Source organism: Bactrocera tryoni, unplaced genomic scaffold (genome assembly GCF_016617805.1).
Source record: "Bactrocera tryoni isolate S06 unplaced genomic scaffold, CSIRO_BtryS06_freeze2 scaffold_25, whole genome shotgun sequence".
NCBI lineage: Eukaryota > Metazoa > Arthropoda > Insecta > Diptera > Tephritidae > Bactrocera > Bactrocera tryoni.
The window spans coordinates 1,887,643-1,906,267 of NW_024395977.1; the positions used below are offsets into that span (position 1 = coordinate 1,887,643).

General features: G+C 38.1%; 1 pseudogene; it reads left to right on the top strand.

The window, feature by feature from the left end:
* The first annotated feature begins 305 nt into the window (after positions 1-305).
* On the top strand, positions 306-2,030 carry LOC120780375 (annotated as a pseudogene).
* Positions 2,031-18,625: the final 16,595 nt, after the last annotated feature.

Here is an 18,625-nt window from a genome sequence, read left to right on the forward strand (position 1 = left end):
GATGTTCAAACACAAACCGGCATATTAACTCGACTAGTCTCTAAACTGTGTTTTCTTCCAAACAGCGAAGAACAACTTCAACTAAAACAGCAAAATAACTCGCACAATAATCGAAAAAATAATAAATCAACTCCGCTAATTCGAAATTAACCCGCTTTATAATCCGTGCATAAAAGTAAAACCAAACAAGCGCCTTGAAGATCAACCTATTATACATATACATATGTATAGATATGTAGGTACAACAACTAGATAATAACATTATAAATAAAATTAATTTAATGCAATCTTATATTCCCATAGAAATGGACGTAGAAGAGATCCAAACCACCTCCAACACCGTAAGGTCCGAAATCGCTGCACCCAAAGCGTCGGCTGCCCCCGTTGCCGCTCCAAGGACCAATGTTATGCGCCCACCGCCATCCGCCGCAGCAATCAGGGAGATGAGAGCAGAGCAGCTATTGGAGCCACAGGGACCTCCATGTTGCAGCCTTTGCCACCGCCCACATGCCCTCAAACGATGCACCATTTTTAAGAGCATGAAGCCCGCTCAACGACAACAGGTTGCAAGAGCCCACGGGCATTGCATGACCTGCCTGGCAGATGACCACGCCACCATAGAGTGCTGGGCCGATGCCGCCTGTCCATATTGCCAGAGGCCGCATCACACGCTATTTCATCGATTTCCCCGCCGAGCCAATCCGTCGGAAAATTGCACCAACACCCGTACCAGACCACACAGCGATTCTATCCGGCGACGACGAGCAGCCAATCAACCACAATGCGTTCACGGCCATCTCCTCCACGCCACGCTCATCGCCAGCAACAACAACGCTCAACAGTCTTGAGCGCTGTACTAATCACACGGCAACAGCTGCAGATCACCGCCATTTCCTTTTTATTAAAACCGCCGAGTGACGGGAGTGAAGTGAATCACCGAGTACACTGTTGGCGAGAGTGGGTTACGCAGAAAACCAAAATAAAAATATGTACACATAGATTATAACTATATATATATATATTGCGTAATTAAACATAATACATTTTATAACGAGTGTGAAAATTAGTGCTTTTTATTTTCGATCTCATACGTATACTATACCAAGTAGTATACTAGTGGCACGCGTTATCACTTATATTCATTCTATAGCATACCATTAAACTTAGTTTTTACCAAATGTCCCAAAATTAACACAAGACTTAAATTTGCCACAATTTCAAAGTTGACGAGGTAAACACACTATTCCAATCATATTTTCTATGAAATTTTCGAACTGCGGGCGTCAATATTATTGAAATATTACTTCATAAATGGCCGCAAATTTAAATCTTGAATTATTTGTATGAAGATATTTATATGTTCACCTCACTTCTTTAAAGTGTCACACATATTGATTAACCACAGTTTATATTAAGTTAGCTGGAAAGAGGACATTATTTGGCATATTCGGGCTAAGTAAAGGTTTGAGATGGTTGCATTAATAAAGTATGTACAGTAAATTCAGCAATCCTCATGTTAGTTATCTGAAAAAATTCCCTTCTTACTGTGATCCGCTGTACTAAATTTATGTTTGGCAAATTAATTCATGACTTAGTTGTAACACTTTATAGTTTCCCGCTTAACACCATTCTGTTACATCATGATAGATCATATTATTTATTCAAGTTAAACGTCTTTTAGAGTTCAAAAGCATATTTAGATCTTAAGGGGACAATTTTTGATGTAACCACTAGATTACAAAATAAGCCCAAATCTATGGTGAGTTGTTCAAAATATTCTTTTATAAACGAAAATCGGTTAGAAAATCTTTATACTGCCATTTAAGTACGTATGTATAATAAGGAAACTTGAAGTGGAAGTAGAATTTATACGAGTATGTTTAGGAAAAATATGTGGTTTTAGGAATATATTACATCGATGATGTTCAGAAAATGATCACCTAGGTGAAAAATGAGAAATCCCATAGCATATTCAGTTGGAGCCCTACCTAATATGTTGAAATAATTCAAATAAATGTGTTTAGTTGTGATAGATCTATACTTACTTTAGGCACTAATAATAATGTTTTTTTATGAAAGCCTATCAAAAATTCGATCGTGACTGCGGTTATCTTGAAATTTTAAGGCGACATACAACCACGAGAAATAAACAAAACCAGCAAATAAATGACTAAATAATAACCAATATTTTTCGTTAATAATAAGATGTAAGCTTTGAAAAGGCAAATGATTTAATTTAATATGATATTACTAGTTTTATATACTATATTTAATTAAAAATGCATTTATTAAAAGTTTTTGGTAAGATCGCTTTTCACAAAATATTTCATAGTGTGTTAATTACGTCAATTTATTAAAACAGCAGTTGATGGCCTTATTTATTTGGATATATAAGGATGCATAATTTGGATTTTTTCATTAATAACAAATTTAAATTTTACAGTGCAGGCATTACTTGGATATCAAACTACAAGCAAATAGTGCTTTCAAAACCTAAATATTCCAGACAACACTTGGACAATTTAAGAGCGGTTATTATTGGAGTATTAGGTAATTTCAAGTTGAATAAAATAATTTTAAACTTTAATTACAGATCAAAATTAAAAATCTAAGGAACCGGTATTTTAAAAATATTTTGCTGAATTTAAGAAGACATAATCAGATTTTGACCTTACTGCAGAAATGTCAAATTTAGACGACTGTTCAAATCCAGTTGTTTCTAGTATTGCCGAGTGTCGGAGTTTGAATGCAATGAATATATTTGAAGAATATGTGTACTAAATTTTTTTAATATATATGAAATATGCTTTAAGAATTTTCGTTGTTTTTAATGTATTAAATTACTTAATTAATATTTAAAATATGTTTGTCATAACTGAACCAAAACGCTGCAGCCTCATAAGTATATTTAAATAATTTTTTGAATATTTAAATTTAGCCAACATTAAAAAATATATTAAGCATAACATAAAATTTTTATACTCGGGCAACCAGTTGCTGTATTATAGTTTTTTACCTAATGGCTGTACGTATAAATAATCAGGGTGACGAGAGACGTTGAAATCCGGTTGATTGTCTGTCTGTCCGTCCGTCCGTCAGTGCAAGCTGTAACTTGAGTAAAAATTGAGTTATTTGGATGAAACTTGGTATGCAGGTGCCTTAGTACAACAAAACTATTGAGTTCGTAAATGGGCGCAATCGGAATATGGCAACCTCAGTCCCTACAGTTACTTTTTGTTCGAAAATATCGATCAATGTGTGAGATATACAATAGGAATTTAGACTGAATATTTTTCCTGCAGTAGTAATTCTGTGTATCCAAAATGGGTTGAATCGGGTCAATACTTCCCTGAGCCCCCATATAGCTAAATAAAGATTTTCGAACTTCCTGGTGACTTTATGCTGAATATATCAGCCAATATTTGTGCTATCTCAATGAAAATTTCAGAACGTATTTGCCTCATAATAGTATATCACTGTGCCCTTGTACAAAACCTTCACCTAGCCCCCATATGACCATTACCAGGTTTTTTAAACATCCGGCTGATTTGGGTTTTTCTAACAAATCTTATGGCGAATATATACGTAGGTCAGTGTATAAGTTACTATATATGGTGTATGTATACATATATAAAATTTCTTAGATTCTGATCTTCTGGTTGACGTTTTACATCGAAAGATATTTCCCTGACTTTGATTCCAGCATGTTGCAAGAGTATAAAATATTCGGTTGCACCCGAACTTAGCCCCTTCTTACTTGTTAATTTTACCGTATTTGTTTTCCATTTATTTATCTTTCGTTTTTCGATTTCCACCAAACATTTTAATCAGTACTTTACAAAAATATAAAATGAGATTTTCAAGTATACTAGCTTCAGTAGACATTCGTAAAACAAAAATACTGATAAAGCCACCAGGGCAACTATACCGGCAACTGCAACTCAGTAGCATTTCTCAATTTTATTAAGTGCTTGAATATGTACGTACTTATATAGGACCAGATAAGAAGTAAATTATGTAAACCAATTTAACATAATCCTCTTAAAATGTTACAGTGTATTTGGCACATAGTCGAGACGGATCTTGTATTCTTTGTGCATTAACTAATGTTTCTTCAAAATAATGGATTCTAGTGAAATTCATAATGTCAATCACTTTAGCCACCAAAGAACGAGTACGAGCATCGAGGCCAACCAATAATACCAAAAAATATACAAAATCTGTTAGAGATTGGAACCCCACAGTCTTTTTAAAATATTTTTAAACCATAGATGCCTCTCCTCACCTTAAACCCCTGTACCATTGCAGAAGAATGAAATCATAGCATTGCCACGCCTTTAGGACTTGACGCTGCTCAGATTTAGGTGAAGACTTTTCGGGACCTACTCGACGATTTGAATCAAATTTAGTAGGTAACATTAATTGTATGTTCCGCTCTAATATGGGCGAAAAAGAACTACAACCACGCCTACTTTTCATATAGCACAATTTTATCAATGCATCCGCCCCCAAAAGTTCTAGTCCTGGTGGCAAAGGCTTTTCGTACCATCTCGAGTGTCAAATTATAATTCTTTGACTTCTTTAGTTAAAGATTCATCGTACTTTAAGTAATTTTTAAGGAAACCGTTATATGGGAACTGGTTATATTTGGGTGACGTTAATCGTTATGAGGATATACTTGTATAGTGACGTATTCTGCCATACCCACACGGTTTACAAAATTTGTTTACAGTATTTCGATCTTAATGCTCTAAGTGATCTGAGTACGGCTGTGGCAAACCTGCTTTGCTTGCAGTTTTGGTAGCAACATTTGTTTACAGTATTTTGATCTTAATGCTCCATTGCTCTGAGTGCGGCTATGGCTAAACTGCTTTGTTTGCAGTTTTGATTTATATTTCAACAGAAAGAATTAAGATTCATTGCTGCGGATGATAAAATGTAAATTTAGTCTTAAGTCACCATCTAACAAATAAAGACGCACTCAAATTTTAAACAATTTCGAGTTTTTTTATAGCATAGGGTAAGTGGCGCAGTCGGTCGTGATAACTTCAATGTTATCAGAAACAAAAAAATTACGCTTATAGACGCCCACGCAATGGTTAATATCGTGCTACATACGCTGACGACACTGCTCTATTGTCGTCAAGCCAGTGTCCTGTTGAAGCAACTAATTTGGTGCAAGAAGAATTGAATAAGATACAAACTTGGTTAGATTGCTGGAGAATGAAAGGAAACGTGAATAAATCAATGCATATTTTATTTACATTAAGGCGAAGCGATAGCCCTTCCTTGCTTTTAAATGGCAATGCAATACCTAAAAGTGATTGCGTTAAATACCTCGGCATGCACTTGGACAAACGGTTAACATGGAAACAGCACATACAAGCAAAAAATAAGCAATTAAAAACAAAAATCAATCAACTGTATTGGCTACTCCGATATAAATCGCCGTTACATCTTGAAAATAAATTGCTATTACATAAAAGCATATTAAAACCTATCAGGACCTACGGTGTGCAGCTTTGGAGCACTGCTTGTAATTCAAATATTGAAATTTTACAAAGATTTCAGTCAAAAACCTTAGGACTAATTACAAACGTGAGAACGTTACAAGTTCTAACAGAATCTTTGACAATAGTGCGACACTGTATAACGCAAAGTCTATTACGGCATAGATAAAACCTGAATAAAAATCAGGAAGACGCTACAGAATTCGGGAGAGGACGTAAATCCAAAAGGTTACCTAAATAAAACCGCGAAAGTGCTGCGGTGCAACCAAATTAAAACATAAAATAAATAAAATTAAAAATTTCAACAAAGTAAAACAAATTAAGAATAAAACAAATAAAATTAATAAATCATCAACTAGAATTTCAAAATAAATAAAATTAAGAAATCAACAACTAGAAATTTCAAAAAAGTAAAACAAATTAAGAATAAAATTGTAACGAAGCTTTTTTCTGCCCCTGCTTCTTTCAAGTATAAATTGCTGTAGATACTGGGGCTCCTCTGCGAATCGTACTTTATTTCATTCAACTTATATTAATATGTAAAATGTAATATACATATATTAATCTATGTTACAGAATAGTCTTCTGCGTCGCCCGGGGACGACGCTGTCAGGGTAACGGTTCTGTGTGGCCCGTTAGGGCAATACCGTTTCCCGCTCTGTTGCGCTTCTGGGCGCTAGACGACTTACTGCCCTGTACCGCGACGATCACACGCGGCTACTTCTGCCGGCGCTCGCGTTGGCTTCGCTGACACTATCCTCTGATTTACGTTGACGCTCCCGTGTAGCCTTCCTTGCGTACACGTTGACACTCCTCTGTTACGACGACTGCGCCCGGCTATTTCTGCCAGCGCTCCTGTAAACTTCGATGACGATGTCCTGGCTTATACGTTGACGCTCGCGTGTTACGACGACTACGCTCGGCTACTTCTGCCGGCGCTCGTGTAGGCTTCGATGACGCTGTCCTGATGTACACGTTAGCACTCGCGTGCTACGACGACTACGTCCGGCTACTTCTGCCGACGCTCGTGTAGGCTTCAATAACGCTGCACTGTTATACCCGTTTACGCTCCTCTGCGACGCTGGAGAGGTCCTTTTAATCACTTTGCCGCGTAAAGATCCCGGATCACGGAAGACTGTGTTAGCGACCGCGATGTTAAAGGTTGAGTTGGCCAGAGGATAAACTCACTACCAAGCTCACCCTCAACAGACGGCGTTCACAAGTCAGGGTACCAAGACTAGCCAGAGGATAAACTCACTGCGTAGTCTGATGCCAAACGTGCGTACGCTGTCACAGTCCCGTGCTGACTCTCTGATCATCCGTCTCCTAACTCCCCAGCAAGCCTGTGCTGCGTGCTAAAACATTCGCAACATGTTGCGTTGGGATGGCGTGTGTTGCTGGGACGGCGTATGTTGCTGGCAGTGGCGTGGTTTTACCGCTGCGTATGCGTTGTTGTTGTCATTTCATCTGCATGTCTGGTTTCTCGATCTTCTTATGTTTCTGGAAGTGGCGTGGTTTTCCCGTTGTGTTGTGAACAATAGGGTGTGCCTTTGTGGGTTGTGTGGGTTAAATTCTGTATAGATATTTAGTTCTCACAAAATAAATAAAATAAAGAAATCAACAATTAAGAATTTCAACCAAGTAAAAAAAAGTAAGAAAACACATATAACAACATTAAATAAAACAAAATACCAGACCCTGAAGCAGCACCGACGGCTCTCTCAGACAGCAACATGAGCCAGGTCGCATACCAGATTGCTAATGTTGAGAAGTTCGAATGAGATCCAAACACGTTGTACACCTTTATTAGCCGAATCGACTACATATTGGGTCTTTATGTTACCGGAGACGCACGCCAACAGCAGATCCTGTTCGGACATATCAAGCGCGGTATCAGTGGAGATGTTATGCGCTGCATGGGAGTTAATGACATGAGAACTTGGGCAGACCTCATACGACAGCTAATACTCAACTACAAGCCCCAGACCCCAAACCACATCTTTTTGGAGGAATTTCGCCGGACCCCATACAAAGGCAATGTATGAGCATTTTTGGAAGAAGCAGAGAACCGCAGGCAAATACTAACCAGTAAGCTTGAATTAGAACAAAACTTTGAAACAAAAACATTATACTTTAGATTAATCAAATCAAGCATAGAATCTCTAATAGATAAGTTGCCCCCGCACATTTATTTAAAATCAGCAATCATAACATACCAGATTTGAGAACACTTATAAATCTCTTACAGGAAAAAGGCATTTATGAACAGCCTAATTATTCAAATAAAAATTTTCAGAAACAAAACTCTTCTGATAAGGCGAAAAAAATTTCAAAACCATAACACCAATCAGATCAACTATAACACCCAAAAATATCCAACACTTTTCCAACCAATTTATCATTCACCAATATCATACCCTACTTGGCGAATGCCACCATTTTATCAACAATCATATCAACACCCAATACCCATCTAAATTATAATCCTCAAACAACCACCAAACACACCTCGAACTAACCCAATCAACAATCGACAAGCTACATTTGACCAGAACCGTTTTAGACAACAGTTCCAATACCAAAATCAACATCCATCATATTCAAATTCTGTTGTACCCAATCAACCCACTAACCGAGTGAGACCATCCAATAGCGATCAGAGTAGGATGAGTATTGAAGAGTTAAGACATCAGCAACAAATATCACTTTACTATCCGACTTATGACTATTCGAGTTATTATCCGGAACACCATGACCAAACAGACAACAGCAACCAGAATTTACCATAATTCCAACATACCGATATAAACGTGACAGATGAGGACACACAAGAACCAGATACCGAGCAAGCAGAAAATTTTCGGCTACCAGCCCCGGAAGCCCCCAATATATAATAATAATACAATACAAAGACACAACCTCAAAGTGCCTTATTGACACCGGTTCCACGATCAACATGATATCCCAGAACATATTCGTTCAGAATACAACATGTCTGATGCACACCAGCAACAGATCACTTATCTTAGATAAAAGCATAACCATACCATCAAAATTTTTGTTCCCAACCCCAGAGACATTTTTACTGCACCCTTTTTCTGAGAATAACGATTTTTTGCTGGGAAGAAAGTTGTTAGCACGGGCAGAGGCCGTGATGAATTATCATAAGCTAGAGCTGACTCTTTATAATAACATATATCCAATGATAAACCACAACACAATACCGGAACAAAACCACTTCCAACACACACCTAATAATATACTAAACCAGCAGGACAATAATACACCAACTCCAATTTTCTTAGGGCATGATGCACAATTCACAAAACTGAGCCCATTCAGACTGGAACATCTTAATTTCGAGGAAAAACAAAAATTGTGCTCACTTTTGCAGAGGCACCATCATATACAATATCATGAAGGTGACAAGTTGACATTTACCAATCAAACCAAACATACTATCAATACCAAACACAAGTTACCCATTTATTCTAAATCATACAGTTATCCTCAATCCTACGAGCAAGAGGTTGAGACGTAAAGGACATGTTGAATCAAGAAATAATACACACAAGTAACTCGCCCTATAGTAGCCTCAAAAAAACAAGACGCATCAGGCAAACAAATATATAGAATTATAATAGCAACCGAAAATTAAATGAAATATTTTAACAGTTAGTGACAGACATCCAATCCCGAACATGGACGAAATCTAGGGAAGTTGCAATTATTTCATCACTATTGATTTGGCCAAGGCTTTCCACCAAATGCAGATGGACCCGGAATCTATTTCATTCATATTTTATTTCAAACGGCCTCGTCCACTAAACACGTCAATTACGAGTATTAGCGTATGCCATTCGGACTTAAAAATGCTCAATCCACCTCTCCACGTTGCATGAATGACATTTTACGCCCACTTTTAAATAAACACTGTCTCGTATACCTAGACGACATAATATTGTTTTCAGCATCCCTCGACGAACACTTGAGGTCACTCGAGTTGGTTTTTGAAAAACTAGCCGAAGCTACAACTCGACAAATGTGAGTTTTTAAAACAAGAAACAAAATTTTTGGGACACATTCTGACACCAGGCGGTATAAAACCTAACCCCGAGAAAATTAAAGCCATACAAAAATACCCAATCCTCACTAAACCAAAGGAAATAAAAGCTTTCCTGGGACTTACAGGGTATTACCGCAAATTCATTCCGAATTTTGCAGACATAGCCAAACCCTTGACTAGGTGTTTGAAAAAAGACACAAAGCTTGACTTTTCAAACGCGGAATGTGTCTCTGCATTTAAAAAATTAAAATGTCTAATTTCAGAGGATCCTACTCTTAAGGTACCCGATTTTTCGAAAAAAATTCATTCTAACCACAGACGCCAGTAATCTTGCTTTGCGAGCAGTGCTCTCACAAGACGGACATCCAATCATCTACATTAGTCGAACTCTTAACGAACACGAAATCAATTACAGCACAATTGAGGAGGAACTATTGGCAATTGTATGGGCCACAAAAACTTTTCGTCACTATCTACTGGGATAACACTTTGAAATATCTAGTGATCACCAGCCTCTAAGCTGGTTATGCAGCATGAAAGAGCCAAATTCAAAGCTAACCCGATGGAGGGTCAAACTGTCAAGTACGATTTTGACATCAAGTACATAAAAGGAAAAGAAAACCATGTGGTGGACGCTTTGTCTCGAGTAAAATTGGAGGAGACATATTTTAGTGAACAGACCCAGCACAGTGCAGAAGAAGACAACGGGGACTTGATTTTTATAACAGAAAAACCAATTAACTTATTTAACAGATAAGTAATACAGTGAAACTTCGATAACTCGTATTTGCAAGGGACCACAATTTAAATACGAGTTATGGAGTTTTTCAAGTTATCAAGTTATGCAACTTATAGAAGCAACATACAGAATATACGAATTATAGAGTTTTTTTTTATTTATTTTTTCAATTTTACATAAAAACAAGAAATGATTGTACATATGTACTATGTTTTCGTCACGCACGGTTTTTTGTGGAAAAAAAATACGAGTTGTAGAGGCTTTTGAGGAAAAAATACGAGTTGTAGAGGCTTTTGATACACATTTTTCAATTTTTGTCTCAAGAAAAATACGAGTTATCAAAGGGACCAAAATACATGCATTTTTCGCGAATTTTTCTAGGGACCGAAGAAATACTATGAAATATCAAGGTTTTTCGCTTATCGAGGTTACGACTTATCGAAGTTTCACTGAATTTTCTAAAGGCTCACCAAATATCAAAACTACAAAATATTTCAGAAACCACATAACGCAAATCTTTTATGACACTATGACCAAAGAAAAAGCTAAAGAGTATTTGATCAACTATTTTTGTTGCAAGAATAGCGCGTTGTATATTGAAAGCGACGCAGATTTCGAAATCATTCAAACCGCACACAGGGAGATCATAAACAAGAATTATGCAAAAATTCTTCGCAGCCTGATTTTGTTGAAAAACGTAAATACTTAGGCAGAATTCAAGGAGCTGGTCCTGACTACTCATGAAAAACTTCTACACCCCGGAATTCAGAAAACCACTAAACTTTTCGGTGAAACTTACTATTTCCCTAACAACTAATTACTTATCCAAAACATTATAAATGAATGCCACATTTGCAATTTGGCAAAGACAGAACACCGTAACATAAACATGCCAATGAAAACTACACCTTAACCAGAACATTGCCGCGAAAAATTCATGATAGATATTTATTCATCCGAAGGCAAACATTATTTGAGCTGCATGGACATTTATTCGAAGTTCGCTACGTTGGACCAGATAAGGACGAAGGACTGGATGGAATGTAAAAATGCACTTATGCGCATATTTAACCAACTGGGCAAGCCTAGATTATTGAAGGCAGACAGAGGCGGCGCATTCTGCAGCCTGGCACTTAAGCGATAGCTCGGAAGTGAGGAGGTTGATTTACAGCTCAACACCTCATAGTCAGGGATAGCAGACATAGAAAGACTTCATAAAACAATTAATGAAAAGATCCGCATAATTAATACATCTGACAATGACGAAGCCAAGTTGAGCAAGATGGAAACAACACACAACAAATTCAAATAAATGACATTATCACCGGCTACGGATATCTCCTTTTTCGGATAAACCAATCCAGATACCATCATCCTTTGAACACAAAGCATGGAAAACACTATAAACATTCAGAAGCGAATTAACGCACTTTTATACGAACTAATGCAATTTTTGGAATACATAGAAATGGGAATGCAACACTCTGGACTAGGACTGTTTAATCCCAAACTATTGAATTACGACAAACTCGAAAACGTTGACAGCCAAACTATTTTAAGCATTAAAACATCCACTTGGATAAATTACGATGATAATCAATTATTAATTATATCGCTAACCTACTAACTATTTATTAACAAACACACTTAAAATAATCCCCTATCCCAGGGATGGGCACATTTTTAGCCCGCAAAGTTAGCAAAGTGCGCACGAGGGCTAGATGAGGGGAATATCAGTTTACGGAGGGAAGGGCATAAAATGTTGCGAAAAAAATCAATTACATTCATCCTTAACTTAATGTTCATCGCAGAATTGTTGCGGCAATACTGACATTGTATGTACACAAATTAAAGAGCGGAAGTTTACTTCGTATCGGAATTGTACAGTTGTGTGAACAAAAAAAAGGTAAACATAATTTGCAGGTTCTAATCACTTTCACGATGTTAAATAAAAATGCGCACTTATTTAAAGTATAAAATAATTTAACATTTATTTAGATCTTATGAAAAATATAATGTTCTGTTTGAAATCCGAGTACACGTATACGGAGCGGGGAGGATGTAAACCTTAACGCTGAGCTTCGGAGGAGGTGATGTTTCAATAACCCCAGTGCGCAAGAGTTGTAGAAAGACGTTGAGTTCTGGCGAATTTGGTACAACGAACGAAAGCTGCTCACAGCGCAGTATAGAGCGGAATGTTGATGGTCGAATTATGAGGAGCGAATTGTGTTGAAAGGTGTCGACGCGGCGCAGTGTAGAAGCGAAAGTCCTGCAGATGAAAGTTGATGTACGGCGTGTATTGGTGTGTGTGTAGGTGTAGACTTCTGCTTCCAGTCGATGAGTGTTGTTTCCAAGTGTGGTGAGTGTGCCAGTGTTGCTTTGTGAGTGGTGTGTTGTGTGGTGTAGTGGTGTATGAGGGCGGGAAGCTTAACTAATTTAGCCATCCCGGCCCCCCTAGGCGAATGTTCAGCCTAGCAATCGCTGGAGTTGTTGCAACGTTGCAACCTGGTGAGTGCTGCGTCTTTCTGACGCCATCGACGGGACTCAGGAGGTGGTGCCCGTCTTCGTCGTCGTGCCACAAGGTTGATTTGCTGCGGTTTGCTGTGGTCTCACGTCTTGGGGTGCGGTGAAGCAGCGTGTGATGCTGCCTGCCGCACATTTGGCACAAAGCCCCAGAGTCACAGTCCTGAGTCGCGTGCGTGTGTGCCAGACAATTTTGGCAATGCCCATGCGCCTGTGCTACCTGCTGGCGCTGGATAGGTGACATGCCCTTGAAGAGTCCACAGTGTTGCAGTCGATGAGGGCGGCGACAAAGGGGGCATCGTATGCGATGCAGCTCCGCTGGTGGTGACGGTGTGGTTACATGTGCTCGTGTGCCATTACGAGCTGCAGTTGATCGCAGTGTTGGCGTTGGAATTGAAGGGTTTTCTGAATCCATGTTTGCCTGTATGAAGAAAAAGTCGAGTTTAGTTGCAACTCACTTGTATATATTATAAAATTGTGCGATTTGTAACCAACTTTATTTGGTTTGTCAGAGTTTACTAATCTACCCATTATTTTGTAGTATCTTTATGATTTATCATATGTGCGATTGATTTGGGTTTTAGTTATTAACGGATGTTTCAATTTCTGCTTGTCGGTATTATTGTACGGATTGTTCATTACGCGCATTTTCGCTATTATCTGCGGTTAGTAGGAAGCACAGTTTAACGAGCGGTCTGGTCAGCGTTCCGTTTTGAATACGGAGATCAACTACTCGGATATGACCGTCGGAGCCGTGATGTAGCTTCTCTATGCGACCAAGCCGCCATTCTGTAGGGGGGGAGACAATCGTCATGTATAAGGACAAAATCTCCAAGCTTTGGCGCCTTTTCGCAAATTTTCCAGCGGTACCCTTTTGTGAATGTCCTTTATATACTCTTCCTTCTATCGGCGGCTGAACTCATGATGGAGAATTTTAATTCTTTCCCATCTGTTTAGTAACGAAAGCGACTCCACGCCTCGCTCAGGTATGGCCAGAATGGGTGCTCCTTTGAGAAAGTGTCCTGGTGTAAGAGCTGTCAGATCTGATGGATCTTGCGAGAGTGTTGTCAATGGCCGTGAATTGAGAACGGCTTCAATAGAAATTAATAATGTTGTAAATTCTTCAAAGTTAAATTTGTAGTTTCCAGCGACTTTTTTAAAGTGGGATTTAAAGCTTTTTACCGCTGATTCCCATACACCACCCATATGAGGAGCGCTTGGAGAGATAAACTGCCAGTTAATGCCTTGGTAGAACTTGTCAGGCCTCAGGTAAAACTTGTTTGATAAAGTCCACAAACTGTTTTTCAGTGGCTCTTTAAGCTCCTATAAATGTCTTGCCATTGTCGCTCATGAGTTTTGACGAAAACCACGTCGTCCGACGAAGCGAGCAAATGCCGCAAGAAAAGTCTCTTTTGTCAGATTGGTATATAGCTCGAGGTGTACTGCTTTTGTCCTAAAACAGACAAAGACAGCCACGTAGCCTTTCATTAGTGTGGGAGACCTTAACATGGATGCCTTTATTTGAAAAGGCACAGCAAAATCGACACCTGTGACAGTGTAGGGCAGAGCAAAGTTGCAGCGTTCCGGTGGAAGTGCTGCCATAATCTGCGTTCGCATCTTTTGCTTATGCATAGTGCAGATCTTGCACGAAAAAATGCACTTCTTTATCTTTGGCTTGAGTCTTGGAATATAGAACTCTTGGCGGGCTATTTGTTGCATGAGGCGGTGTTCTGCATGTAATAACAGTACGTGGACTTAATTGATTTATAATGTGGCAAGTTGCGATCTCTCTGGTATAACAATGGGATGACGTTCGTTATACGTTAGGCTTGAATTGACAAGCCGACCATTTGCACGACCGGTGCAAGAGGTTTGCACCCTCTTGTACCTAGATCAGCAGGATTGTCAGCACTGGCTACGTGTCGCCAAGTGGCTGATCCCACTAGGTCAAGAATTTGAGACGTTCGATTGGAAATATACGTCTTCCATGCATGTGGTGTTTTTTCCAACCAGGCTAATCAATCTCTGTATCGGACCCGAGATATAATTTATATTTTGCCTTTTTCAGATGCGTTTGCACTATGGCTGCTAGTTTGGCAAGTAGTAGTGCACCATATAGTTGTAGTCGTGGTAGACTTATAGTTTTTAGAGGAGCCGCTTTTGCTTTTGCAACTAATAAGTGGCTTGTGGTCGCCTTGTCGCTTTGCGTGCGAACATATATAGTGGCGCAATATGCCTTTTCAGAGGCGTCACAGAAGCCGTGTAGTTCGACTTTGTCCTCTGGGATATAATTTACCCATCGTAAGATTTGTATTTGTGTGATGTTGTTTAGATTGCTCGCGAACTGGGACCACTTTTCTAAACGAAGTGGTTTTACTTGCTCGTCCCATTCGGTACCATCTAGCCATAATTCTTGTATCAGGATTTTGGCTTGTATCATAATTGGCGAAAGCTATATAATATTTGTTTTTATTTACCTTTGCATGGTGGGAAATTCTAATCACTGGTAGGAAAAATTATATGAGTTATATTTGTATCTAAAAACAATTTTATTTAATAAGAAAACAGCACATTTTAAAAATTCACAACAGCTTATGATTGTTCATATTTTGCTCACACCACTGTACATGCGATAGAACAGTACTGGTGGTGATACCAGTTGTAAAAATTCATTTTAGCTACAATTGGGAAAGCTTTTCTCAAGTTGTGGGCTTTTATACGTACATATGCAAGGCAGTTTTATATACCTGCATATATAAAAAAAGATACTTGTGACCATAATTTACATATTGCAGTTCCATTTAATGAAAATGCTTATATAAATATGTATTAAATATATATAAGTTATGGGTTTACTTGTCAAAAGTAAAACTTATTTTATTTTTCCGGTCTTACGACCTTTATTGTTCAACCGCTCGCTTAACTCTAAACTTAACAAATTTTATAATTCTTATGGTAACTTAATGCGCCTGCAGTTCTGCTGACATCAGTTCCCACGTTCCGCTATATTTCCAGAGAATCACGCCACACTGCGCTAGACGCATCGTCAGCATTTTTGCGAGTAGAACGGATGCGCGTGTCTTTTGGTTGCTTTAAATGTTATTGTTGCTAATCAAAAATATGGTAAGTTGTCAAAATTGAAGTATGTTATGGGGTTTGCTGTTTTTGGTACTATTTCTGGTACTGCTGGGTCCTTACCCTTGGACGATGTTTCTGATGTAAAGCTTGTTTGCAGGATTATCTTCTTTCTCCTATGGCAGAAGAATATTATTGAAAAAGCTGCTAGTGTGAGAATGGCCATGATTGCCACAGAAGTTTGAGTGGTATTCGTATTATTCTGAAGGCAATCCAATCGTTTTATGTTGTCTATGAATAACTCGTGGATTGATTCCAATGACAAAAGATTTATTCTTTCCTTTTCCGCTGGAGCAAATCAATAATTGGTTGTAATTTGCTATTGTGATTTTTAAGATTTTGCTGTTGTTTATCTTTTATTCTTTGAATATTATCTAATCTAGCTTTTTCGAATTGTTCGGGGTCTGTGCTTACCGTACGACCGAAAAAATTTTCTATTTGTCTATTATTAATTGTGCTGTGAATTGAGTAATTATATTCATAGACAGCTCTGTCTAAAAGTTGTGCAAATGATTGATCTCGATTTTCGGCTTTTAGACAACGCATAATATCGGAAAGTGTTGAATGGTATCTCTCGATTTGGCCATTCACTGCACTTTTATATGGCGGGGATTTGAATGTTTAATATGTCTTCCAACATAAAAGTAATAGTCGCTGAATTGAATGCCCTTTCGTTATCAAAAATTACGGTTTTGGGTACTCCAAACTGAAAGAGAAGTTCCCTTAGAGGTTCTTTTATGTCTTGAGTAGCTTTTGATTTTATTGGTTTTATCTGCGCGTATTTTGAGAATTTATCGACAGCAGTGGGCACGAGATTGCCTTCCGTTTTGTTAATATCTATATGCACTATATGTCCTGCATATGAGGGGATAGGTGTCTCTTTTAAGACGGGATTATTAAGGTGTCTATCGTACTTATTTGTTTTACAAATACTACATTGTTTGACTATTTTATTTATTTTGTTATTCATGCTGGGGAAAAAATATTTCTCTAGTATATGATTTATTCTCTCTACCATTACGATGAGCTCTTCTGTGTGTTTCTATGATAATTTCTTCCTTCCTTTGTTCTTCTAATACATCTTCTACCTTTCTTCGTGCAAACCTAATACGATATTTATTGAAGTGGATTGAAAAAACTTCTTGTATTATTCCCATTATTGGTTCGGGAGCGCTGATCCCATTTATTACTGAAGGGTTTAAATATTTTTTCAATAAAGATATGATTGTCTCCTCGGAAAATTCTATTTCTGTTATAGTGTGACGGTGAATAGTTGGAAAAACAATTTGAAATTTATAGCTTGATTCTGTAAACCAATTGAAAAATATCTGATTTTTGAAGACGTTGATAGGTACATCCACGAATTGAATCAAGTTTTGACCTGAACTGTCATCGCTATGCGTCATAACCGACATTGAATTTATTTGTTGCTGTGCTGTAATTCTTGATAGTGCATCAGCCACAACGTTAGTTCGACCAGTTTAATGAAATATTTCGTGATTATACTCTTCTAGTTCTGCCTTCCATCGTTTCATTTTACTATTTGTATTTTTGTTGCTTAAAGCAAAAGTTAGGGGCTGATGGTCTGTAAAGATTTTGACCTTAGCGTGCCCGTACAAAAAATTCCGTAAAGTGGATAATGCGCAGACAATGGCTAGCATTTCCTTCTCGTTTGCGGCGTAATGTTCCTCCGCCTTGCTTAAAGTTCGCGAAATAAAAGAAATAGGTTTTCCACTTTGGGAAAGAACGGCACCAAGTGCAAAATTTGAGGCTTCAGTTGTGAGCTCAAAATCGTTATTGTAATTTTGAAAAGATAAAATTACCTCATCCGAAACCAATGTATTTTTAATTTTCTGAAATGCTTCTTTAGTTTGTTCATTGAATTCAATCGGTACTTTTGCGGACTTGTTTTTTGAAATTCGGCCTTCTTCCTCTCTTAGTAAGATTGTTAATGGCTTTGCTAATTTCGCGTAATCGCGAATAAATCTACGATAATAGCCGGATAGGCCTAAAAATGAACGCAATTCTTTAATATTTTTGGGTTCGGGAAAATTAGTAATTGCTTCTACCTTTTTTGGGTTAGTTCTTATGCCCTCATGTGATACTATAAATCCTAAAAATTCCACATCCTTTTGAAAAAAGTGACATTTGTCCAGTTGAATCTTCATATTTGCTTCCTCTAAAGTTTCGAAAACTTTTCGAAGATTCTGTATGTGTTCTTCTTCAGATTTTCCGAATATTATGATATCATCTATATACACATAGCAAATCCTGCCTATATGTTCATGGAGGATATCGTCAAGTGTACGCTGGAAAATGGCGGGCGCATTTTTCAGCCCAAATGGTAGCAGAGTAAACTCGAACTTCCCATTATTCACCGAAAATGCCGTTTTTTCTATGTCTGACGGCCTTAGTGGGATCTGATGGAACCCACTTTTGAGGTCTAGCGTGGTAAAAAACGAATTGTCGCCTAAATGCGATAACATAAACGGCTATATGCGCATCAGCCCGACCACCACATTGGACTCCGACCTAGCAGCCCCATACTCACACATCAAGCTGGCGGATCCAAACTTCTATAAGTCATCGCCGATACTCTTGGTGCTCGGCGCGGATGTGTATTCCCGCATCATGACCCAACAGGTCATGCCA